The sequence below is a fragment of the Podarcis melisellensis genome, assembly GCF_964234715.1.
Source record: "Podarcis melisellensis genome assembly, chromosome: 6".
Taxonomy (NCBI): Eukaryota; Metazoa; Chordata; class Lepidosauria; order Squamata; family Lacertidae; genus Podarcis; species Podarcis melisellensis.
Window position 1 is genome coordinate 13321522 of NC_138538.1, and position 27268 is coordinate 13348789.

General features: G+C 43.3%; 1 protein-coding gene and 1 long non-coding RNA gene across 3 annotated transcripts in view; one reads left to right on the top strand and one right to left on the bottom strand.

The window, feature by feature from the left end:
* Positions 1-27268, bottom strand: part of GNAS (GNAS complex locus) — a 172064-nt gene that overhangs the window by 117733 nt on the left and 27063 nt on the right. The window lies entirely within an intron of this gene.
* LOC309373233 lies at positions 20759-22236 on the top strand. Its single transcript, XR_014169882.1, has 2 exons — positions 20759-20976; positions 21364-22236. It is a non-coding gene; the product is annotated as an uncharacterized lncRNA (long non-coding RNA).

The window sequence follows — 27268 nt, forward strand, 5'->3', positions numbered from 1 at the left end:
AAAAATAGACTGTTCCATTCGGAATGCAAACTATTCAGTCTTCAAAACTATTTATACAGTGCGAATTAATTGCAGATGGTCAATTCGTATAGCAAGGTCCCTGCAACCGATACAAAAATGCTACTACCTTCCGATTGGAAGCAGGTAAAAAATGCATTAGGTAGGGGGATGTAATAAGGGATAATATGTAGCTTGTTTTTAAGCCTTTGTGGGAGGAAAATGCAGTTTGCAAAGTAACCATTTGCTTTGGCTCACTCTCAAAAGTTTTAAAAGATGTACGTTCTTTTTTTTTTACCCTGCGCTGAGTTCATAGAGAAAGCAGTGAGATATGCCGTATTTGGTGTAAATAATCCAGGCAGTTTAGATCATCTGGATAATTGTTTTTGAACTGAGCTTTCAAACAGCTTTTAGAAATATTTGTTACCAGCTCTGCACGTTAATTTAAAAGTATTTTTAAAATGAGGTTTCCGTCTTTATATATAAATACTGATATTAAGCAAATCTGTTAAATGTCCCTTTGATCTAAATTGCACCCTTTCTGGTTAGTGTTCAGCTCAAACGAGCAATAAACTAGGAGATAACAAAATGCAGGACAATCACAGAAACCAGGCAAGTTTTGTGAGCCGGTAGACAACTTTCTGCAAGAGATCAGCTCCTCTGCAGAATTCTAAGCTTGACTTTCAGCTTTGTAAGTGACTTTCAGTTGTCAAGTCGCGGCAACACCTCACAAATGGGGCGGAAAAGAAGAAATATGGAAATCAGTAGGGGGTTCCTTTCTGTTACTGTTCTGAACATAGAGTTTAGAGTTAATGCAGATATTTAAGGAATCCAACAGAGAGAGCAATACAGGTTAAGGTGCATGTCAGCATTCTAGTGAAATCAACAGGATTTAAGCTTGCAGGAAATGCTTTAGATGCCACCAGGGCAATTTGCAGGCGGGGGGGGGGCTGCTAACTCTACCTTGACCACCCTGTATTGACACTGCTGCAAATAGTGGGAGGACGTGTGGTAGCTTTTTGCCTCATCAGGCTCCCATCAGGAACCAATACGGGCCCCCTTGTCTGAGAAACTCGTCCGTTACTGCAGAGTGCCAGAGAGTCCAGCTTATAGGTGTAGACCTGCGAGTCTGTCCCCAGCAGCCCGCTCTCACAAAAGACTTGTTCACACATTACGCTGAACATAGGTGCAAACCATCTGTGCCCTGTACAAGGGCTGGTGCGAAAGAGTATACACTTATTGATTTGTACAGCTTACTGATTTTGGCCATCTGTCGTGGATGCTTTAGCTGACATTCCTGCAGTGCAGGGGGTTGGACTAGATGACCCTTGGGTCCCTTCCCGCTGTGTGGTTTTGGGGTTCTATAACTATTGTGTACGCAGGTACCCTATCTGTACACTCACTGAACATTACATATGAATAACTGTACATGTTTACAGCTCAACTATTTGTCAATACAAATTGTGTACTCACTGAAGGTACAGGAATGTGTGAATAGCCCTAAAGTCACATTGACTTCAGTGGAAATACCTAACCATTTCCAGATTGCATGCATTTACGTATTAGCAGTGGTTTTTTTCTGGGGGGACGCAGGGGTACACATACCCCTAAACATTTTGTGAATCTAAGTTTGGCCTCATTTAGGGACGGTGTTTCAATATGAGTGAGAAAATGAGTGTATGCTTAAACTTTTTTTTTTTTTGGCAAAACAAGCACTGTGTATTAGTTTCATAAACCATGTGGCTTGAACTTTAAAATAATAGCCAGATCATGGAAAGTAGCTTCTACATACACCTTATTTAAAGTTATACCTTTTCCCATAAATAAGAGTTGTTGTGTTGTGCTCAAGAAGAAACTGGCTATTACTCCCAGTCTCACAATAGTTCAGCTCTGGTTCTTTTGTTTTTCTGATTTTATCAAGTGTTCCAGGCATTTTCTTGCTGTGTGACTTGGATAAAAAACGTATTGTCTGTCTGGGAATGTAAAAATCTAATAACCAATTGCAAGTTTAAGAACACTAAAAATGAAATGGAGAGTCTCGTCACCCTCCTTGCTTGCTACCAGTTATTCCTTCGCCCTTCCTCTTTGAATACATTCATTATTTCTATTGCTGTTTATTTCAAAACGATGTAAACAACGGGGTGGTGGTAGAAACAGCACATCACCGGGATAAACAAATTTCAAAACTGAATCGAGTCCAGATTAGTCCACGGCATATTTTAGCGGTATCAAAGCCTGTACTCTGCTGGAAAACAATGCAGTTGTTTCCAGGGAGCCCAAATAATGCCAAGGAAAAGAAACTAAACCTGCAAGTCCCCCGCCTCAAATCCTACTGTGTATCTCCTTTGTGGCTGCATAATTATTACATTCTCCCGTTGTTCTTTCGCAGCTTCCTTGAGGAATGCTGTGCTAAGTGTTCAGACAGGAGGGAGGAAGGTGGCGGCAGAGAGAAGGGATTTTGCCAAGGAGATTGTAAAGAGACATTGCGAGAAGGCACTTGGACAGCCTTTGATAAGCATGCTGATATCACAGTAATAAACATTAATGGGGGGTCTGCTTAGGGGTGTTAAGCACATCATGCATTTGGAATGCTTCCCAAAGCAGCTGCCCACATTGGAAAGTGTTTATTAGACCCTCGGTTTATGCATCGACATAATAGTTCCCATTCTTTCAGCTGGTTAGGAGACATTCCTGCCACAGCAACAATAATAAGTATACGTACGGCACCCCAGTTTCCTTCCAGTTCACCTTATTTCAATTAAGAAATGCAGCTCCCAAGGTCACCAGACTTTCCCACTCCATAAGAAGAATATTTGTCAATTTTGTAGAAGATGAAGTTGGAACTGACTTGGTAGTTGGAACTGTGTGGAATTATTCCACACACAAAAATTATTCCCCAAAATATCCTCCTCAAGTGAAAATATGATCGAGATAATAATAATAATAATAATAATAATAATAATAATAATAATAATAATAATATATTATTTATACCCAGCCCATCTGGCTGGGCCTCCCAAGCCACTCTGGGCGGCTTCCATAGAAACCAAAAATACACTAAAATATCACACGTTAAAAACTTCCCTGAACAGGGCTGCCTTAAGATGTCTTCTGAATGTCAGGTAGTTGTTTATCGCTTTGACATCTGATGGGAGGGCGTTCCACAGGGCGGGCGCCACTACCGAGAAGGCCCTCTGCCTGGTTCCCTGTAGCTTTGCTTCTCGCAATGAGGGAACCGCTAGAAGGCCCTTGGCGCTGGACCTCAGCGTCCGGGCAGAACGAAGGAGACGCTCCTTCAGGTATACTGGACCGAGGCCGTTTAGGGCTTTAAAGGTCAGCACCAGCACTTTGAATTGTGCTCGGAAACGTACTGGGAGCCAATGTAGGTCTTTCAAGACCGGTGTTATATGGTCTCGGCGGCCGCCCCCAGTCACCAGTCTAGCTGCCGCATTCTGGATTAGTTGTAGTTTCCAATCACCTTCAAAGGTAGCCCCATGTAGAGCGCATTGCAGTAGTCCAAGCGGGAGATAACCAGAGCATGCACCACTCTGGCGAGACAGTCTGCAGGCAGATAGGGTCTCAGCCTACGTACCAGGTGGAGCTGGTAAACAACTGCCCTGGACACAGATTTGACCTGTGCCTCCATGGATAGCTGTCACTCCAAAATGACTCCCAGGCTGCGCACCTGGTCCTTCAGGGGCACAGTTACCCCATTCAGGACCAGGGAATCCTCCACACCTGCCCGCCTCCTGTCCCCCAAAAACAGTACTTCTGTCTTGTCAGGATTCAACCCCAATCTGTTAGCCGCCATCCATCCTCCAACCGCCTCCAGACACTCCAGAGATTTACCGGTAATTCGCAAGCATTTTGATCCAGCAGCAAAGCCTTTGGTGGTAGTGCTTGTAATAATAATAATAATAATAATAATAATAATAATAATAATGGTCCATTTTTCCTCCCAAAGGAGTCAAGTGCAGCAATATTGTACTACATCCTGACATATTAGCCCTTGGTTGGGGATTATTATTATTATTATTATTATTATTATTATTATTATTATCAAGCTATTTTTTCCCTTTTAAAGCACATGTGATAAGGTAACAGCGTAATAATTAGGGCAGTCAGCTGATTAAGATGGAAATCCTACACCTTCTACTTCAAAGAAAACCCCACATTATTCAATGGGGCTTACTCTCTAGTAAATATGTTCAGGACTGCAACCATAGCTGATTAATCACCTTTCCCTTTTAAACAGTTGATTAACTGACCGAAGTTAAATAAAATGGCGTTATCGCCAAAACACCAATAAGAGGTGTCTGCTTCAGAACATAATTGTGCCCTTATCTTTCAGCCTCACCAATTCAAATTTGACTTTCTCCATTAAAACTGCTGCCCACAATTAATCAACCTCAGCTTGTGGCCCAAGTAGCAACAACTATCACTCTTTCTAATTTGTATGGAACTTTGCAGCAAAAGTGGGGAGGGAAGGGGGGAAAGGCCTGTGGAGTTTTCAATCTCAGGATTGGCAAGGCTGGCAATCAAGTCTGCCATTGTAGAGCAGTTAGTGACCAGAAGGCAATATAGTGATAGATCTGAGTGATTTGCAGTAGATCAGCAAGGATTCTGACTCCTAATTATTTTAACAGCAGCAGCATGGAAAAAAGGCTCTCCTTTCTCCCTTCCACATCAGGCTGCTGAGACAAATAAAGCTTAGCCCAGCCAGGACTGGATTTGTGTGTGGCAAGACTGTGAGCTTGGTTCCTGCGCGCTTCATTTATTTATTTTACTTGCAGTTTTATCTACTGCTTCAAAATCAAAAGTGACCGAAGCGGCGTGCAATAAAATAAAACTATTATCCTGGAGCAGCCTTCAGCCTGCCTTCTGGCAGCCAAAAATCAGTAACAGTCCGGTTTTGCTCCACCTTTCCCTTTCAACACATGGTTATTATGGAGGGAGCACCTGTCAAGTGATATGGCTGCAGCCCATATTCAGTGTACACCTGGACTCACTTTTTGTCTCCCAGCAATAAGTTGCTTGTTGTTCTTGCAGCTTTCTCACATTTTGTAAGGAAGGGGGACCAGAAGCTCAACCCTGGGCCTAGAACTCCGACCTGTCCTCCTCCTGGTTTTCTCCTGGGAATCATCGCCGTATCTGGTCGCAGTGGCGGCGCCAGCATTGCCCCGCATCCGTTAGCACCTCGTACGACAGAGGGCCAGTGACCCTGCTGACTGTGGCGGGTACCCATGCTGGGCCTGCCCCCAAATTCTTTGCGTACGCTGGGTCCTGAGGAGGCATGAAAGTCCCCTCAAAGTATCTGCTTTATATACATTATTTACACAATGGGTCCCACGTTATTGGCTAATTCCAGGATTCTCCTGTAGACCAATCAGGTTGTGGATTCACTTCCATCTGGAGCTGGATTGGGTGGCTCCTGCAGACCAATCATACTGCTGCATTGTTCTAGGACCAATCAGACTGCTGCATTCTGAATCCTATTCTTCTAGGACCAATCAGACTGCTGCATTTTGGATCCTATTGTTCTAGGACCAATCAGACTGCTGCATTGTGAATCCTATTCAGCTCGTCTGAAATGGCTCTGTAAACTCTGGTTAGCGTCCACCACAGCTAGCCTTATAGAATCATACAAGAGTTGGAAGGGACCCCTGAGGGTCATCAAGTCCAACCCCCCAGCATTGCAATAATCTCCACTAAAACATCCATGACAGATGGTTATCCAACCTCTGCTTAAAAACCTCCAAGGAAGGAGAGTCCACAACCTCCCGAGGGAGGCCTTTCCACTATCAAACAGCTCTTGCTGTCAGAAAGTCATTCCCGATGTTTAGCTGGACATCTTTAGTGCACGTATGATGCTGATGATTAAAGGCAGCAAGAGAAAAGGTAGGGAACCACCCCAGAGGGCAAAGGCTCCTGATTCTGAAGCCATAGTTTGCAGGCTTCAAAAGCAGTATACAAATGCATGGTATTGTTGCATGCCTTTAGTGGCGATCACACAGGGTTCCCGGACGTTTAGCGGTCTATTGATCCCCGTGCCACCACTTCCCCACTGCCACCAGCCTGTTACTCTCTGGTAAAACACTGAGTCCAGACAGTTGTTAAAAGTGAACCAAAAAAACCACAACCAAGTTTATTTTACAAACATTAACAAGTTTATGGTTTCTCAGATAATATTCCTGTCAGGATCTTAACTTTAGTTTCTTTACTGGCCTATACCTTCCTAATACCTTCTGACTTACTATCTCAACTGTTTGACTGACCCCTCTTAACAAATTCTCTCCCTCTCTAACACCAGACTAGCCTAGCCCACAGACTTATCTTCTTCTTCTAACTCCAGACTGTCTTCTCAACCACCCTAACTCTAACTCTCCCCCCCCAAAAAACTCTGTGCTTAAAACCTTAAAGGTAAAGGGACCCCTGACCATTATGTCCAGTTGTGACCGACTCTGGGGTTGCGGCGCTCATCTCGCTTTATTGGCCGAGGGAGCCGGCATACAGCTTCCGTGTCATGTGGCCAGCATGACTAAGATGCTTCTGGCGAACCAGAGCAGAGCACGGAAACGCCGTTTACCTTCCCGCCGGAGCGGTACCTATTTATCTTTGACGTGCTTTCAAACTGCTAGGATGGCAGGAGCAGGGACCGAGCAACGGGAGCTCACCCTGTTGCGGGGATTTGAACCGCCAACCTTCTGATCAGCAAGTCCTAGGCTCTGTGGTTTAACCCACGTCCCTGGCTTAAAACCTTATACTGTACACAGTTAACTCCGCCCCTTGGGTTCCCATTGGTTAGTCATTTTACAATTAGTTAACCCTTTCCTTACAAACCCAGTATGATGTCACACACCTAAGAGGGCAAACGCAACACTCCCCAATCTCCAAGTGGCACAAGATTCCAGGGGTTCCTGGCACTTACCCAGGGTTTGGTTTCCTTGGAGTGAGGGACAGCGCAGACTGTGGAATCTTTATGATATATGGCTTATTTACACATATACGCAACCTGAGCCTAGGATGGAGGGGCTCACAGCATTAACACCTCCAAAGAGTCTTGTTTCTCCCATAGCCACAGCCTTGTATTCCAACAGAAATTAGGCATGGCTCTGTCTCCCAGCTGCCCAGCCTGCAGCCTTGCTTCTACCTTCTAGCTGCTCCCTCTGGCCTTTGTCTTGTTAACTACCGGCGAGTTGAGGGAGGGGGACCTACCCATCTTTCATCTGGCACAGAGCCACTTCCTTTGTGACCTTAATGGCCCCTACTTAGAGGGCTATAACCTCAGTGGGAAGTTAGCCTGGCTATTCCAGGGATTGAATCCATGCTGAATCCAGGAATTAGAAGGGGGCTCAAGCATACAGTTGACCCCTTCGACCACCAAAAAAACCTCATAACACTAGTTTTTTTTTATTGTATTATTATTGGATTATAATTGCAGCTGCCACAGACCTACCGGAAAATCAGAGTTTTGTGTTACCATATTTCATATTTACCAGCGTCTGCAGACAAAGGAATTTCGCCATATACAAAACATAGCATTGGGCTCTGCCCTTGGAAAAGGACAAAACCAAAACAGCCGGGAAGAGACAGCCTGGGCAATGTTGAAAGAGCACTGCGGGGCCGGAGGGAGGGCAGGCAGAGGAGAGGAAGGGAACAGGGCAATACAAGAAAGCATTGAAGGTACCAAAGGTGAAGACATCCCAGGAGACTCCGGTAACTAGGCTCCGAAAGGTCCTTGAGTTTACCTGAACTCTGCAACTCAGGAGTTCACCTGTCAGGACTCATAAACATTATGGCAGTGATAAGGCCGAGTTGGTAGCGGGCCAGCAAGACCCAGGTTCAAGTCTAGAAGCTGGCGAGAGGTTTCTAATGCTGACTCTGCAACACAATGCACAGGGCTTTAGTCTCAAAGAAGAACAGGTAACGTGTTTTTATGAGTCCACAATAAAAACTCCATCCATGCTTTGCTTAAGCGCAGGGGTGCTGGCCACATGACCCGGAAGCTGTACGCCGGCTTCCTTGGCCAATAAAGTGAGATGAGCGCCGCAACCCCAGAGTCGGTCACAACTGGACCTGATGGTCAGGGGTCCCTTTACCTTTACCCCAGGACACAAACTGCCACAGGAGCCAGATTAAATCGATTTAGGCCCCCAAAATGGACTTTGGACATGCCTGGCTGAAGGAGTGAGCCACTGGTCTGCGTTTCTGAAAGTCATAAAAGTATCACTTGATGAAAGCAACACCAGCTCCTTCTAACCTAACCCTAACTCATAGAATCATGGAATCATAGTTCAAAGGGACCACGATGGTCATCTAGTCCAACCCCCTGCCATGCAGGAATCTTTCGCTCAACATGTGGTTCGAACCCACAACCCTGAGAGTAAGAGCCTCATGCTCTACCGACTGAGCTTTTGCTTATGTTTCGCCATAGGATATGACATATACTCGTAGTAGTAGTACAGCAAAAAGGAAAAGCTTGTTCCTTCTTCTGGAGATGACGATTTACTGTTTGGAGGGGCATGTAAAGCAATAGTGTTCCAGCACAAACATGCAACTGTTACTCATTCATTATTACCTTCATTGCTATTAGTATTATTTATTGCATTTATATGGCTGCCCATAAATAAAATGCTCCTCGCAGCTTAAAAAGCAAAGGCCTTTAGAAAAGCTTTAAGAATATAGACTTACCAGCTTTAAATAAAAGGGAGAGCCTTACAAAGTTCACACAGAAGCATAATATTGCTTACTTTAACTTGCCTGTGGAAACAACTCAGGGGCTATTAAGAAGAAAAAGGATAACAACAAGAAGATTGAAAGATGGGATTGGTGAACACTAAAAGCAGCAGAAAGATGAGATGATTGGACCCTACTGAACTCGAAGCATGGGAAGCCCCAACAAAAAATTATAATTTGGCAAAATGTTTGGACTTTATGATATGTATAGGTATAGTTTGGAATGGTTAATATGATTGGATTGTTAAATGGAAAACTTAATAAAAATTATTAAAAATAATAATAGAAAAGCTTTGAGAATATAAGAGAGTAGCTAGTCATTGGCCTCATCCAGTAGGCTCTTCTTATGTTCTTTGCGCAGACCCACGCCATACCTTTAAAGCACATCCAATGTACATTTACAGCACACAAATACTAGGAGCTGTAGTTTCCATCCTTGCAGAGCTACAATTCCCAGCACTCTTAACAAACAACAGTCTCCAGGATGCTTTGAGAGAAGTCCTGTGCTTTAATTTGCATTTGGGCTTTATCTGTATGGTGTGGATCTGCCCTAAGGCTACTGGATCCGACTTTTACTCAGATCTCTTGTAAAAAGTGAAATGTGCATTCAAAAGCTTTCTCTCTTTCTGTCTCTCTGCAAGTGAAGGGGAGAGAAAAGACCAGAGAGGGTGGTGCCCACGGCCTTTGCTTATAAATCCAAATGTGCCCCCGGCATAAAAAGGTATCAGAAGGTATCAGAAACTAGATCTCCCTAAGCATTGCTTACGTGCAGACAAAAATGGGAGGGGAGATGTTACATTGCAGAGGCACAGTAGAAAAGCTTTCTCTTTTTTTATAATAAGTTTTTATTAAATTTTTCCTTTACAAATTGATCAACAAAACCATGTTCTCTAATTTCCAGTTTTTGTACTTCCACCAGCTCCTCCACCAATCATCCATATTTTCTATCTTTACGCATTTTCTATATATAATATTGCCAATTAATATTATCCTTTCATCTCTGTTTCTTTTTTTACAATACACCTTTAACTATCACAAAGCCTCTTTAAAACCCACTAGTGTTGTCTGTTCATCACATATGTTTTTCAGATAATCCGTAAACTTTCCCCAGTCCTCGATGAACTTGTGATCCCTTTGGTATCTAATTTTCCCAGTCATTTTGTCCAATTCTGCGTAATCCATAAGTTTCATTCTCCACTCTTCAATGGTCAGTAGTTCCTCTTTTTTCCATTTTTCATTCCAGTTGTTTGTTGGGAATTTTAATTTATATAAGCCACCTCATGAGGCCTACATTCTAAGAGGCAACCTAAAAAACCCCTCTTTATAAATAGATACTTTCCAGTATGGAAATAAACATAAGAACAAAATGAAGCTAATTTATTTCTGTATTTATTATTTACAGTATTATTATTATTATTATTACTACTAGTGATTGGTTTGTTTGTTTTTGTTCTTGTTTTTAGATTGTGTATTGTATTTTGTGCTTTTGTATTGTATTTTTTTGTTGTGAACCGCCTTGAGATCTGTGGATGAAAGGCTGCACACAAATTTAATAGATAGATAAATATTGTTATTACTTATTAAATTTGTATACTGCCTTTCATCTGAAGATCCTAGGCCAGCTGACAACAGAAAAACACAAAACGAGAAATATATAAATATAATTTATATATAAATTATAAAATAAGAAATATATTATATTATATATTATTATAATATAACACACACACAAATTAACAATATTCATTGAGTGAATCAGGCCTTCAAAAGTCCTTTTGTGAGAGCCAGTGTGGTGTAGTGGTTGAGAGCGGTAGTCTCGTAATCTGGGGAACCGGGTTCGAGTCTCCGCTCCTCCACATGCAACTGCTGGGTGACCTTGGGCCAGTCACACTTCTTTGCAGTCTCTCAGCCCCACTCACCTCACAGAGTGTTTCTTGTGGGGGAGGAAGGAAAAGGACAATGTTAGCCGCTTTGAGACTCATTAAAGGGAGTGAAAGGCGGGATATCAAATCCAAACTCTTCTTCTTCTTCTCTTTTCGTGTGGGGAGATAAAATAATAATACAGTGGTACCTCGGGTTAAGAACTTAATTCGTTCTGGAGGTCCGTTCTTAACCTGAAACTGTTCTAAACCTGAAGCACCACTTTAGCTAATGGGGCCTCCTGCTGCCGCTGCGTTGCCAGAGCAAGATTTCTGTTCTCATTCTGAAGCAAAGTTCTTAACCTGAGGTAATAGTTCTGGGTTAGCGGAGTCTGTAACCTGAAACATATGTAACCTGAAGCATATGTAACCCAAGGTACCACTGTGATAAAGTTCCCAAATGAAGATCTGAGGGAATTTTGCAAAGAGGGTTGTTAACAGAGCCTGGAACTGATGAGACACTTTCATTTTTAGTGCAGCTGTTATCACCCCTGGACAAAGAGCAAGAAGGAATTTCAGCCCCCTAGAAAAATACACAAATGCTAAATTGCAAAAAAAGCAGCACATCGGCAAGCTTGTTGCTTTTCCCCATTCCAAACTCGCCACTCAAGGGACTGCCGCTCTGTTCAAATTACCAACGCGCAGAAAGCACAGAAGCCCGTGTGAGTAAATGTTTCAACAAGCTGGGAAAGTGCTGTTGAGCGCACTACTCACGTTGTGAAATTGATGCAAGTTTGTTCCAAGTGTGGGCAAAATTATAGCAACACCTGTAAGACATGTGTAGACAGACAGACACGCCAACTCCACTTGCAGGTGCTCAAACCATCCTTTTAAAACACACGCCTGGAGAGGCAACTATCAAATGCAAGGGTACCCAACATGGCGCCCTCCAGATACTGCAAGACTACAGCTGCCATAATTTCTGAGCTTTGGCCATGCTGGCTAATGCTGTTGGCAGATGTGGTACAAAATATCTGGAGGGCAGCACGTTGGGGAGGCAACGAATCCATTCTTGGTGAGGCAGAAGCTCCCATGTGCTCTGCCATCCCACCCCAAAGTTGCAAGTCAGGCTCTGTTCCCAAAATGCAGGGGAGTTTTTCCCCCCCTCAGCTCTGGACACATGGCCAATTCACTGCCTCAAACTTTCCTCAAAGGAGATTGTGTCTTTTGAGCCTGACATTTTACGGGATTATTTTAAAAGCCAAAAAATAGTTTTGTTTGCTTTTTAGACCAAAAGCTGAAGAGAAGGAATTAAAAAAAGAATGAAGGAACAGAAAAGGCAGGTCTATTAATAGAGAGTTGGCTGCATCTGTAACTCTGAAACCATGACCTGCCATCGCTCCCTAAAAGAGTCAATATTTTGCAAAATATGAGTATTGTTAAATGCTCAGCGTTGACATTTCCTGGTCTCTGCTAATTCTTCTTCACTGTATACTTTAAACTTCCTTACTATAATTTCCCCCAGCACCTTGCTCTTCCTCCTAGAGTTTCTGACTATGACAGTAGCTGCTGCACTATCTCCAAATCAGATGCCCACCCCTTGATTCATTCCCCAACCCCAGACCTTTCATCTGCAATCTTCCACCCCTTGCCCAGCTTACAAGAAAGCTGTAAGTTCACAGGTGTGATCCATGCTCTCCCCAAAGCATCACACAATTATGTGTAGACAAGGACTTTCTATATGGGGTCCCTACAGATTATGTCTTTTTTATTGTGCATTCATGATGATTTGTGCACACGATGGTATCGGAACAGTTACACACAATGCTACTTTCAATAGTTTGCAGCTGCAGAAGTGGGTGTAATATTTTGCTTCCAATCGGCAAATGTCCTGTAGCTTCCTGCTGAAACCCTGCAACTTATTATATTGCAGATGTTGCAGGGGTTGCCCGTTTGTTGTCCCATTTACACTGGGCTATGGTTGAGGGGACTGTAGTGTAGGTGGGTTCCCAGAAGGCAAGACACAGTGATAACAGCAAGAACCTTTATTGAACTAACAGTACTGGACAACAGGGGCAAAGCAACTGCTTATATACATTTCTGAAGCCCTGGGCCACTCCCACTCCCAACGTGATTGGCTGTCTAAACTTCCAAGCTGCAAATCATAACTCAGAGTTTAAGGGCCAGTGGCAGAGGCCCAAATCCTGAAATGTTCTGTGATTGGATATCATGTATCGAATCAGAACACGGGCTCAGAATCCTTAGTCCAGACTCAAGCTCAAGCAAACACAGACCACTGAATACAGAGAAACTTACCAACGGCGTCAGTAATGGCAGAGACGTTTCTCTGAAAGACAGCTTACACGTCGGGTGCCGATTTCCTTTCAAACAGGGATGGGGAGCCTGTATCCTTTGCAGGACTCCATCCCCCCAGCTAGCATGGTGAACCGAGGATGGAAGTTTTAGTCCAATAACATCTGGAGGACCACATGAGCCTCATTGCTGCCTTACAATGTGCAGCTGCAGGAACATGTTGGGCTTGTGGGCCACTCTGGTGAGGGAGAGGCCCAACAGGCCTCAACAATGTGCCCTGTAGAACATGTACCAGAATCCTTTGCAGCAAACCAGGCATCCATGTTGGGTGTCTTTCAGTAGATGAGCTGATGTGGAAAGATTACCCTGGCTGAAAACAACTGGCAGGGTGTGTTGGGTCTTCTACAAACCCACCCTCACTCATGAAGCGCAGTGGGCCAGTCACTATTTCTCAGCCTGACCCAACTCACAGGGTTGTTAAAAGCACAAAAAGATGGGGGGATGTATATTTTGAGGAGGAAAGATGGGATATGAACTGGAGAAATAAATAGGAGCCAGGGAACATGCGACACAGCATCAATACAAAAGAACTAAGGGACACAACAAAACGGGAGGCTGAGAGTTCAAGCTGGACTAGAGGTAGAAAGCGAGCCATGCTTTTTTTGAAAACTTTGGTCTGAAGCGAAGAACTCTCCCATTCTCTACTCCTGGGCTACTCAGCCAGCCTTCCATCAAAGAACTGTTTTTACTGCAACCCCAAATCAATGCATAAACACCAGGATAGCCACTAACAGCACCACAAGGTGCTTCTGAACACTTCTGGCTCAGAAGCCGTGCAGGCGCCAGGCAGGCCAACGACAGCAAACCGAGTGTATTAAATTCTTTCAGGAGAGGCAGCCTCGGTACTGTTTCACTGAGCTTGCTCGATACATCCTGATTTTCTGACAGAGGGTTGTGCTATTAAGAAGGCTGTCAGGCTCACCCCAGCTTGGCCTGACATAAACCACATGGAAGACAATGCCTGGCTCCGCTGGGGGTGACTCTGGGGTGCTGATCCACCCGAGAACATTACGACCAAGAACCAGGGGTGGCTAAGGTACCTGAGCCATGGGTCTCTTGCACGGGGCCAAGGGATGGGTGAATCTGTCCATTTCAGTTTCTTTCACTTTTTTTTAGTTCTCCCCGTTTTCACACCAGTTTGCAATTAAAGAAAAGGAGTCGTCCTCATGAAAATTAATCGGCATTTTTGGTGTGAATTTCTCCTAACACACACATTTTGGTATGAAATTTCCCCAATACAGGCAGCTTGTTTTGCATAGCAATTTCCCCTATTCTAATTCAGTTTTCTATGCTGTTTTCACCAGCATGTATATTTTCTGCACATTTCCCCATACTCTATGCATTTTTGTGCAAACTGCCGTGCTGGAGAACCCCACTGCAAAATTCAGAGAAGTGTGGATTTTGAAGGATGGCCCTGTTTTGGTCTTCGTACTGTTTCAAAAAGTGCAAATTAGGCAGGTTTGCCTTTAAATGCAAAACGAATTGTATTTCTCCCCATTGTTAACCTTAAGGATTTTTTATTTTTTTTTAATAACACCTTTTGTACTGGTTCATTGAACACACTGTAAATTTTATCTTGTATTTTTATGTTGTGACCTATTCCGAGATCTACGGATGGAGAGCGGTATACAAATTTAATGAATAATAATGTAATAGTAATAAATTCCACTGCTGTTGGGTCCCTTGCTATCAGTCGTCTTAATTTTCCCAGAACTAAATATCTGTCCTAGGCTTGTGCCCTAAGGGCTCCTCCAGATTATCCATTTATTCAGCATTCACCAGCACAAAACTTGCACAGTGTTCTGGCTATGTCCAGTCTTTATTGAGAATTCATTCAACCCACACTTGCCAGTAGATTTCCCCATCACTTTCCTAATAGCAAAAAGCTCATTCTTTTAAGTGGGTTTGTTGTGCTAGGGGGACAGAGTGCCTTTAACTGTCCAATCCTGAATTTTCAATGCACCCTTGAACCGTTCCCACAAAATAGGGCCCCAAGAAAACCTTGCAGAACCCCTGTCCAGAATGACATGCAGAAAGAAGGTATAGAAATATTAGGAAATACAACAGCAAAAACAGTATCAGGAAGTTTGAGTGGTGAATGCTGTTATGGGCTTTCCTATCAGCAGAGGCACATTTAGGGCAGCATGACTGAATCCGCTTCACTGGGCACTGAGCCTAGGGGGCGCTGCAGGGCACTGCAACTATAACTTACCAGATTGAGCAGAACAGAAGGAGAGAGGAAGGGGCACCAAATTTTGACCTTGCACGGGGCACTGCTGAAATTTGAAAGCCCAAAGTAGACTGCCCTTCCCCTCTTTTCCATGGTTCGCTTTAGTTTTCCTTATCTAACTGCATATTCAAAAAGCCCAAACCCCCTTTAAGTTGACCCTATATCACATTTCATTTTAATTCGTTTTCCTGCTTCTATTGTTCAAATGTGGCATGTTTACAGTAATTCTTCATACATTCCACCATTTTTCCACAATCTCTATTAAATCTTTCTTTCTTTTGGTCTAGAATTCTATTTGTTAATTCAGCCATTTCCGCATATTCCATCAATTTTATCTGCCACTCCTCTTTCGTCGGTACTACTCCTTCCTTCCATTTCTATGCATATAAAATCCGGGCCAGTGTGGCTGCATACATAAATAAGTTCCTTTGAAAAACCAAAGTCTGCCCCTGCTATTGGATTTCTAGAGGCTGGACTGTCTGAGGGAGAGGCCCTAACACAATACCTGGCCAGGGTCTTGAACTTGACAAAATAGTGTTAATAGCTGTTAATATTCAGGCGAAGTGTCTCCACAGGAGCATTTTGGATATGATAAGAATGCAGAACTGACACGTGCCTCCTCTTTACTGACCTCCACTTCAACCAGCTCCCTGTTGCCGTTGTAGAAATAATTGTCAGAATCTCCCACTGGAAGGAGGGATGCACAGCGCAGATTTCAAATAAGGCACAACTAGGTGCAGATAAGCACAAGTGATATATCGCAGTACACTGTGTTTCCTCACCCTCATTGGTGGGTTCATGAAAAGTATTCCGATTAGGTAGGAAATACTTCTGTGCATACATTTTCCTTCAGTCATTCAAGCCAGGAAGAATGATCAGCTACAGTTTTAAAATACAGTGCACCAGAGCGATTCTAGACAACGCTAATACAATTTCATATTCTTTGGCCTAAAACACACATAAATACAACAAGAGCAAAAGTTTATTCCCTGCAACTTACGGTTAATGGTTGCACATTTTGTTCCATAAAAGCAGATTGAGACTGTAAGGGAGTATGGCATATTCTAAAACTCAACACACACTCGAAAAATCAGTTAAATAAATAAAGAAACCATGGGCATACATTTACACTACTTGCAACCCAAAACTCTTTGGGATCCATTTCAAACTTCTTTTTCAAATTGTTTCCAGTATCTCTCAGGAAATTCTTTGATGCTTTACATACAAACACACTAAAGATTTAAATTGAGTAGAACTATATTTTAAAGGGACTTGTGAAATTGAAAACATTCAGGTCCCGTTATCTGAAATTCGGGGCAGATGTAAACCAAGATGTTCGCAGTTCAGTCTGACACTCCGGCTTTAATAACCAGCGCACTGTGCCAAAACGCTCATTCTACTGATTTTGAGATCAATGTTACTCATGGAATAAAATAAACATCCATGCCAAATGACAAAAAATTAACTGCTCTGTTTTATTGTTACTTCCACTGATTCAGTAGGTTTAAGGAGAAAAATGTAAAGTGCTTTTCTTTTCAGTTTGCCAAAGCATGGAGAGTTTTTAACAGGCACAAGCCAAGACCGAGAATATATGAACAACTTTCCTTATCCTTCTATACAAAGAAGAAGAATTATCTCCCTTCTCAGCCTTCAACGATTCTAATTTTCCGACGTCTCTCATTAAGCCAGTGTTTCCAAAACTTGTTTAGTATGGAGAGGACACAGATCTGCCTTTATTGTTGCTGGCAGTAAGGAGCACTGGACAGGAGAGAGGCTGTTCAATTTATCTGCCCACTCCACTCCCAGTTGCCTTGCCAGGTAGGATGGATCGGAGCTGATTCTTGAGGAGGAGAGTGGAAACAGCTGCAGATAACTGACTTGAATCCCAGCCCACATACTCCAATAAGAGCACCACTGCAATGTAGTGGGTATCACCCGTGTCCTGATGACACCTTGCTCCAAAACTCCTAATGACCACTCCCAATGGCTTCATACATAGCAATGTGGCACAAGAACAGGGAAGCACTCATCCAATGCTGTCTTCTGGAACTGTCCCGGGAAATATCACTGGAACCACTGCAGACCAGTGCCCCACAAACCCATCTCCCGTAGATGGTCCTGGAGGATGCAATGGTCAATGATATTGAAAGCTGATGAGATATCTAGTAAGAGCAACAGGTTACCCTCCCTCTCAGGACAGAGGTCATCCATCAGGGTGACCAAGGCAGATTCAGTCTTGAATCTGGGTCTCAATCCAGTTTAGGATGGGGCCTGGTAATCAGTTTCCCCCAGGAACACCTGGTGCTGCTCTGCCACAACTAGCTCAAGTTCCTGGCCCCCAAAAGGGGTGACAGGTGGTGGTAGGTTTTTTTCCAGCAGTGGTTGAGCTTCAAGGGGGCCAATATCACCCACTCATGCAAGGATGTGTTCATGTCCTGAATACACTCAGCCTGCCCCACAGCTAGCTTTAATCAGCCACAAAAGGCAAGGGTCCAAAGTGCACATTGTTGAGCGCATACTCACAAGCAACGTGTCAACGCCAGCAAGTTGCAAAAATGGAAACTGTTCCAACAAAACATTTATTTATTTTTATTTTTATTTTTATTTTTATTTTTATTTTTATTTTTATTTTTATTTTTATTATTATTATTATTATTATTATTTCAATTTATATACCCTCTTTCATCAAAAGATCTCAGGGAGGTGCACAAAATTAGAAACACATTACAAAACATCAATGATAAAAACATAATAATAAAAACATAGTATACTGACAGACAGCCTAATGGTAAAATAATCATAATAGAAACAGTCCTCTCCCCGACATTTTCACAGGCCATAGATTATTTAATAGCCAAAGGCCTGGATAAAGAAGAATGTTTTTGCCTGGCATCTAAAGGCATGTAATGATGGTCCCAGATGAGCCTCTCTGGGGACAGCATTCTGCAATCAGGGAGCCCGTTCCCTTGTTTCCACCCTCGGAGGCACATAGAGAAGCATTGGAAACCTCAGTTGGGTCTACCTCAATCATGGCATCTAGTTCGTTATGGAGGTAAACAATTTTGTTCTCCAAGTGCCCAGCAAGCAACTCACAGAGGGTCTCTGAGGTGTCCTGGAGAGCTTGGTTGGCCTATTTCTCGAGGATGAAATGGAAGCAGCAAAGTCAGCTTTCTTTGCTGCTCTCCCCATCCCACAGTAGGCATAGTTATGTGCTCTAGCATGTGTTTGGTCATCTTTGAGGTGGGACTTCTGCCAGCTGTGCTCTAGCCTTCGTCTGGTCTATTTCACGGAACACCTAGCCAGTCCAGTGAGAGCAGTCTAAGTGTTAATATTGAAACCCCCCAAGACAATAGTCCTAGGGTTCTCCAACATGCCAGAGACGGCCTCCACCAGCTTGGTCAGGGAGGTTACTGGGCAGCAGGGTGCTTGATAGACCAGCAGCATCTCTTTGGAGCAACATCAGGTGAACGTCCTCGAGGCTAGCCCCAAAATATAAAGGTCTCCTGGTGAACAAGATATCAAGGACCGCAGTAACACATAGAACTTGGCCCTCCAGTCTGTGCTGATGCTGCAGAAAAGTACCTGATTGGAAAAAGCTGGGAAAGAGCCACACACCCTGGTCTTGGTGATAGATCGGCTCCCTCTTCCACTATCAAATTGTGGGTGAGCAAGGACTTATTATGAACTGACCTGACATTCAGTAACGTAACAGTCAGACTGGTATTTGAGCAACCAGGAACCAGCGGTTCCAGGGATGGAGAAAGGGGAACCATGTGGAAGAACACAATATCTTAGGATAGAATAATCTCTCCATAGGGCCACAACCTTCTCCACCCCATCAAGCATTGAGATAGAAGAGGTACTCCCATCCCTATATAACCCCGCATTTCCCAGACACATATTGAAGACACAAAGACACTCTCACAAAGCCAGATATTCGGTACCAGTAGGTACCAGTAGATATTCGGTACCAAATGATGCCATGAAACTGGAAGGCACCTAGTGCATGTCAATATTGGGGTTAACCCACCCCTAGTTCTCACCAGAGACAATAGGGATTATGAGAGTTGTAGTCCAACAACACCTGGAGGGTGAGATTGGGGAAGGCTGGCATGCCACATCAGAAGGAAAACTGTTATTTGGGGAACAAGTTGTGGTTATCCTACAATAAAAAAATAAACAAACTGAGAGAGACCATGATATATGGGACCTCAGGCAGAGGAGAGCTGAAAAGAAGAGAGCCTGGATTTCGTTTTACAATCAGGCTTGCTTTCAACCCCTTTTGCATTTTGTTCCACAATGTTTTCCAACTAATCTCCACAACCGTAAAAAAAGGATAGAAATTTAATGGGTGTCTGAAATGAAAATTGGCATTTTCAGGATTCCGGATTTCAGATTTCTGTGCACTTCTGTTGTAGCAACCTTGGTATTTTCCTTCTTTAAATGTGGCTTTTGTTTTGTTTTGAACCTTGCAGACAACTTATTTCTTTAAAAAAGAAGAAGACTGGCCTGCTTCTCACAGCGAAGCTTATTGTTCGATGAACTCAACAACATCAAGTGTTGACTTTTATGTATGAAGAGGCCAGCAGCCGAAGAAAGTGTGGCGTTATCTTTCCTCAATCTTGCTCAAAACCTCAACCCCAACCACAAAGAAAATGGTGTTCTGCCCAGGGCTTCATTTCATTCCAGCATACAGCCCAGTACTGTATTGACCTGTTGTCTATACTTCAATGCAGTCCTGAAATATTTGAAGAAAAATGCCTCTGAGCATTTGCAGAAGGAATTTCCCTCCCTACTGAGCAACTTCCTCACACCCTCAGGAATAAAAACAGCCCTTACATAATCGAAGCATGAAGTTAAAAAAATGGCAACAGCCCTGCTTGGTCGGCCTAAACCATTAGGGAACTTCTAAGAAGCCATCCATGGCAAATAGCCACTGACAGATCTCTCCTCTGTTAACTGGTTGAGTGTCCACAAGACAAGAATAAATGAATTTTAAAAAGCATAAGGTGAAAGGAAAATGGCAGGGGCAACAGCTTATTCTAATGCTAACTTCAGCAAAGCCCGTAGTTCAGTGGTAGAGCGTGTGGTCTCTATGCGAAAGGTCCCAGGTCCTAGTCTCCAGTGTATCCTGGTAGGGGAAGGAAGGACTGCCTGAAATCATTGCGAATTCCTGCCAGTCTGTGTTGGGAATACTGAGCCCAAACCAGCTTGCTGGAATGAAGCCGCTTCTTTCTCTTCCTTACCATACACCTACTGAAGTGATAATGCCGACACTCTGGGTAGCATCTATCTTATTTACATTTATCAGTGGAATGAGTTACTGAAGAACCACAAGTAGGACTTCCATAGAGATAAAGAATTACCTGACATTCAGAAAACATCTTAAGGCAGCCCTGTTCAGGGAAGTTTTTAATATGTAATGCTGTACTGTTTTTAACACTGATTGGGAGCCGCCCAGAGTGGCTGGGGAAACTCAGCCAGATGGGCGGGGTATAAATAATAAATTATTATTATTATTATTATTATTATTATTATTATTATTATTATTATTATTATACCACCACCCAGACAAAGGACTGCACGCAGAGAGCAGTCTTATTCAGGTGTTCTGTGTTTAATATAAACACATTTATCGAAAGAGTGAGGCTGGGAGCATTAGCTGTGCCTGAACCATGTCTCGGTCTAACTCCACAAGTTGGAGAAGTGTTAGAAATTAGCCAGGCGCCAGGAGCATTTTGTGGGTCCAGTTTCAACCACATAGAGATCTCTGGGTGCCCAGTTGGCAACTAAAAAAAGGTAAAGGTACCCCTGCCCGCACGGGCCAGTCTTGACAGACTCTAGGGTTGTGTGCTCATCTCACGCTATAGGCCGGGAGCCAGCGCTGTCCACAGACACTTCCGGGTCACGTGGCCAGCGTGACAAGCTGCATCTGGCGAGCCAGCGCAGCACATGGAACGCCGTTTACCTTCCCGCTGGTAAGCGGTCCCTATTTATCTACTTGCACCCGGGGGTGCTTTAAAACTGCTAGGTTGGCAGGCGCTGGGACCGAAAGACGGGAGCGCACCCCGCCGCGGGGATTCGAACCACTGACCATGCGATCGGCAAGTCCTAGGCGCTGAGGTTTTACCCACAGCGCCACCCGCGTTCCTTTTAGTTGGCAACTAGAGGGAAGCAAAATGCCACTTTAGAGAGAGGATCTGAAATATTTCGTTGAAGTTTGATTTAGTTTTATTCTGGATTGTTTTATGTGATGTTTTGATGTGTTGTCATTTGCTTTGAGATTTGTTCTGCTTTAATTCACAGCTGGATTAACAGACATACATGTGTCATCCAAGATGCTGAACAAAAGCAATGACCGAAGTAACAAACTATCTGTGCTCCTTAATAAAGAAAAAATAACGAGCAAGCAGTTTTCATATAAAACTGGTGGACGTCTTAGCTGAGAGAGGGAAAGAGAAGGTCTTTTTCTGTTTGTTCTCTGCACAGTTTTCTCCTCAGCATATTTTACAATTGTGGGGCACTATAAGTAGATTTAATATGCATGTCATAGAAAAGATGTTGCAAAATGAAATCCAGAACCTCACATAGAATTCCCCAAGGATAGGTGAGTAGGGAAGGGGAAGAATGTCTAATTCTTTGGAAACCTGTAATTTGCCCTGACTCACAGGCTGCAAAGTTCTTCACACTTACTTGGGAGTAAGGCTCACTGGACAAAATGAGACTTACTGCCGCGTAAACATCTACAGGATTGGGCTGAATAACAAATATATTTTTAAGACAATGACTCATTTTATTTTTGTGTAAGTGCCATAAATATATTAATTTTTTGTACATGACTCTCTGTTTCCTCAACAATAACAGTAGCTACTTTTAAAAAAAGTTTGAACAAGTTTGTTTAACAAAAGTCTGAATGATATTTTCTGGAGAAGCCCTGGTACCATTAAATGGGTTCAGATGTGTATACAGATGTAGTCTGCAAATAATTACAGGTGTGCAAATTGTTGTTCAGGTGTCTATTAAATAGTCATTTATTCTTAATATGAGTTGATTATTAAATGAGCAGAAAGACTTCACACATCTCACAACCATCCATCCCTTTCTTTTGCTTCTTGTGCCAAGGGGGAAAGAATATGATCTCTTTCCATAATAGCAATTATATTTTCTCTCTTTCCCTTTCCTTCTTTTTAACAAAGGAATGTTCAGCTTGGATTCATCAACGTAAATCTCTGCATTTTATTAGCAAGAACTGAATGCAGGAGTTCCAAGGGGCTGCTTGCTGCAATTTAATAAAAATAACATACATAATTGTGTATGTTCTTCCTCCTGAATATAAAAATACAAACACCCCCCCCCCATTTAGTCTGCATGTAATGAAATGATTTACTGGTCTTTGTATGTATAACTTTTTAAAAAAATCTATGGAAACAAGCATAGGAATGTACAATTCTCTTCGAAAGCAAAAGTAAAAAGAAATAAATCATGCAACTAATAATCAAATAATTAAGCTCTTTAAATGCTGACACTCGCTACTTCATCCTTCTGTCTTAAAGCTGCATTCTTAGGCATACTAACTTGGAAGCAAGTTCATCTGGGATTAGGTTTTAGCAATACAATACAGTTTTAAAATCCAGTGAATATTAAGCATTGCTAACAGGAATGTCTTTCAAGGGGGAGAGAACCCTCTCTTCAACCCAAACCACAGCACTATGAACATTTTTAGAATATTCCTAGGAATATGTTGTCTGGAATTTCTCACACACTCTCTTGTTGATTATTATTACATCAACCTGGGAAAAGTTCTTATTGCTCGAGAAACCCTAGAAACGAAATAAGATGCCAGGACTCAAACATCTCGAGAAAGACTTGCGGGTCTCAGTAAATAGGAAAGAAAAGAGTTATGAGCACAGTAATTCAGAGGCGGTGTGGGGGGTCTGTGTTCTCTCTGTTCTCCAAAGCTGTCATTATATTGTTTTATTTTCTAGCTGAAGTGTTCGGGGTAGCTTAGGAAGCGGGATGCCTTGAAAAGTCAACATGGAGACGAAACGAAACGCAAAACTTCCAAGTTGTTTAAATGCCTCCCAAACTGGGGGTCTGGAAGGCAGTTGCCATGCTCAAGATATTCCTTGTGCAAAACTTAGGAAGGAGAAGCCCCCCCCCAACCCCAAAAGCAATTTCTCACCCCCTTTACTGAGCTGCTACATAATTAGGACCGTGTCTATTTGCCCGAGCCCTGCATGTTTTTGCCTCACTTATCTAGCCCAGTCAAAATAAGCACCCGGTTTGCCTCCTAAACTGGGGGGAAAGAGGGGAGGGAGACAGTCAGTTCTCTGCAAATCTCTGCCAAGATGTAGTGACAGCCCTTTCCCCAAGCCTCTTAACAACCCCCCCTTCTCCCCCCACCAAGCTTGCCCTATCAAGTTTCCTCACTTCTAATTCCAACCATATCTCACTTAAAAAATAATAAGATTACTCTTCTGTGATTGACTGTTCCCTCTCCCTATAAGGGAGGGGGCCGGTCAACCCTGTTATTCTAAAAGGGGTTTTCAACAAGGTCTCTCTGCCATTTTCTAACTGCCCAGTCGACTGGCTTCAGAAACTCAAGAGAAAGTGCTGAAACTTTCATTTCCCTCTCTTCCACACGCAAGCAGATCTGCTTTCTTCTCTGCACCCCCTTAAATACACAGGGTTGTGTTTTTTTCTCTCTTTCCCATCCCCTTTTCGAAATCAGAAGATGGAGAAGGTTCAAGGTTTCCCTCAGAAATCCACTCTGCAAACCAAATCCTGCAAAAGATTTACTACCATTCCCCTTCTTATTCTCCCGCAGTTGAAATGTTGGGAGAAGGGAAATGATATTCCAAGCTGGTCCTAATGAAAGCCAAGAAAATATTTAAAAACAATTCTTATTTTTTAAAATAAATAAAATAAAATAAAGTAACAACCCCCAAGCCTATCTGAAATGTACTATCAGTAAGTAGCATCTTTCCCGGCAAGAAGATCTAAAGTAGAACAAAACCGACCAAACCTATCTGTATATCCCCTTCAGTAGCTCAAAAACAAATTAAACCAAAGTAGACGGGATGGGGGAGGAAGAAAAGATTTCTTTCTTTTTAAGCCTCAACTTTTCTCCCTGCCGTGTACAATGCCTCAATTGAGCCTGTTTAATTTGACAGAAAGGGGGTTCTTGCCTTTGGGAGGGAGGGGAGACCCTCCTACAGCAGGACCATGGATGAGGGCAGGACTGGATCAGAAGGAAAAGCGTTCCCTGGGGAGTTTCACAAAAGTACCACACATTTATTTTCAACAGCTGCTATTTTTAAACCAGCTCTTGCTATTTTTAGAAACATCAGCGGGGTGTGTGTGTGTGTATGCTTTTTCTATTTAACAACTGCTGAACTCTGACCTCACCCAGGCAACTCGCTGTTCCTCTTCTCCCTCTCCCACATAAACTCTCCCAGTCACGCATCCCTCACTCCTGTCCCCCCCCCAAAAAAAACACCTCTCCCTTTTCTTCTAATCTGTTTCTCACATGGCAGGCCTCCCCGGTATCCCACAGCACCTTGGCTTAACTCAGCCTTCGCCAAACTGAAGCCCTCGGGGCATTTTGGGACTACAACTCCCATCAGCCTCAGTCCAAAAGACGTGGAGGGTGTCAAGTTGGCGAGGCCTGACTTAACTCTTAACCACAGAATTGTAGAGTTGGAAGGGACCACCAGGGCCATCTAGTCCAACCCGCTGCAACGCAGGAATCTTTTGCCCAACCTGGGGCTTGAACCCACGACCCAGAGATCTAGAGTCTCTTCCTCTCTCCCTCGCATAATGTCTGCATAGAACTGCGAGGACATTGCTTCCCCCCAAAGAATGCTGGGTAGTAGTGTTAGTCACAGAGCTACAATTCCCAGCACCTTTAAGGATTATTTGGGGGAAATTCCGTCCTTCGAAGGCATGTTGTGTACACAGCCCCTCCCCGCCCCTCAACAATACATACTAGCTGCTCTCTCTTCCTTGGAAATGCATACTTTCCTTACAATGCCTCGGCCAAACAAACCACAATTCCAGTTCCACCCCCTCAGAAATACTTTCCCCACACCTAAACATCGCTTTCCTCTCACACGGCCTCTGAAATGGGGATCCGAGGAAGGCGCTTCTTCTCCCTGCCACGTCAGAATCTGTTCAGCCTCAGGAATGGAAACGAGCCCCCTTGAAAAAGGGGGTGTCCGTCTTCCCACATATAGTGACAATTGGTGAAACCGGATTTCTTAAATCCAATTTAGGCAGGGATGGATTTCCCTCCCCCCTCAGAAACCTGGTCACCCAGCTGCCTAAATAGCAGCATTAGCAGCAGCAACAACAATAACTGTGTTTTCTACTTGCGAGGCTTAAGGACTGAAGGTTTAGCTGCTGAGCACCTCTCTTGGAATGTAGAAGGGCCCAGGCTCCCTCTCTGGCTGGGAAATATCCCCCTTCCTGAAAACATAGAATTGTAGAGTTGGAGGGGACCTCAAGGGTCATCTGGTCCAACCCCTCCAATGCAGGAATCCTGCCCACAGGTGGGCTCAAACCACCAACCTTCAGGTTAACAGCTAGACGTACTTGCCTATTGCAGGACGTATGGAGCTACTGCTGCCTGTTGCTCTAGAACTGCTGAACTAGACAGGCCAATGCTCTGGGTCCAGATGGGTCCATACATTTAGAAGAAATGTGCTAGGAGGAATGCACACTTGGCAAATCCACAGCGTGATCAACTCCCATCTGGAAATCAATGTCCCAACTGTGGACGGATATGTGGATCCAGAATTGGCCTCCACAGTCACTTACGGACTCATTGTTAAAACCGTATTTATGGAAGACAATCTTACGAGTGATTGAAGAAGAGGAGCTACATTTAGAGCAGGCATGGCATATGTTTAGAGAAACCTGGGAACCCTAGTTTGTTAAGGGTGCTTGGAATTGTAGCTCTGTGAGGAGTAGACTATAGTTCCCAGGATTTTGTGGGGAAAGTCACGCATGGCACGAATGCCATCTATGTTTCTCGCATTGTGTATGTTACTTGAAACTCAGCGGTGCAGAGAAAGCAAATGGAGAGACATTTGTAATGTGAAGGAGAACTTCCACAGTAAAATTTCTAATACCAAGACTGAGCAAGAACTGGGTGCATGCAAATATAAATGCAAATCGGGACTCACTTTGTTTTTTTCTCCCACAGCTTGAGCCAAGGGCTTCCATTTTCGCTGTGCCGGATAGACATATCGGCCAGCAATTCAAATGCCAAAACTCAGTAGCATGACTTTCCCCTTCCACATGCTTCAGACAGGGCAGCTGCCTAATTTCAAGTGTTAAAGCATGCATCTATATTCAATTTGTTGCGCAAACGCAAAATTCAATTCAATATGCATTTATCCAGGTTTTTTTTCTGGGGGGATGCAGGGGTACACAAACCCCTAAACATTTTGTGAATCTTTGTACTTTTGTCCATTTACTGTATTTATTTTTCCCAATTTGAACTATAAAATGATGATTTTCTTGAGTCAAAACAAAAGTACCCCTAAACATTTTTTTATTAAAAAGCACTGCATTTATCTCTCTCTTTATAAAAGCAGAATAAAAAAAAAATAGATGCAAACCCTCCCCCACAAATTTCTATACTGCTAATCTAGAAGGACTTATTCTCAAAGCATTTTTAAAAAAATCTCAAAATGTTTAAAAAATGCTCCACGGAAAATGGGATGAGTGGGTTAGTGACGTTACTGACCTAGAGCCAATCAGGGCTGTTTGCAGCCAACTTCAGATAGAAACAAACAGAACCAATTTTCTCCCAAGCCCAATTTCAGAGCAAGGGCTAAGCATCTAAATGGGGGAAAAGGATCCATTTGCTTTCACACTGAGTTTACTGGTCAAATTTGGCCCAAGAAATACCAGCTGCCTTGGGGCGGTTGCCTGTGGGTGCCCAGTTGCTGGCCCCTAATCTAGATTAACAGGCACAAAACAGGAGGCACCGAACCCTTCTCTCCTGCTTTAGAACTATTGACTCTCCATCTTTCCCCCCTTTCCCTTCTACCCGCTCTCCCTTTCT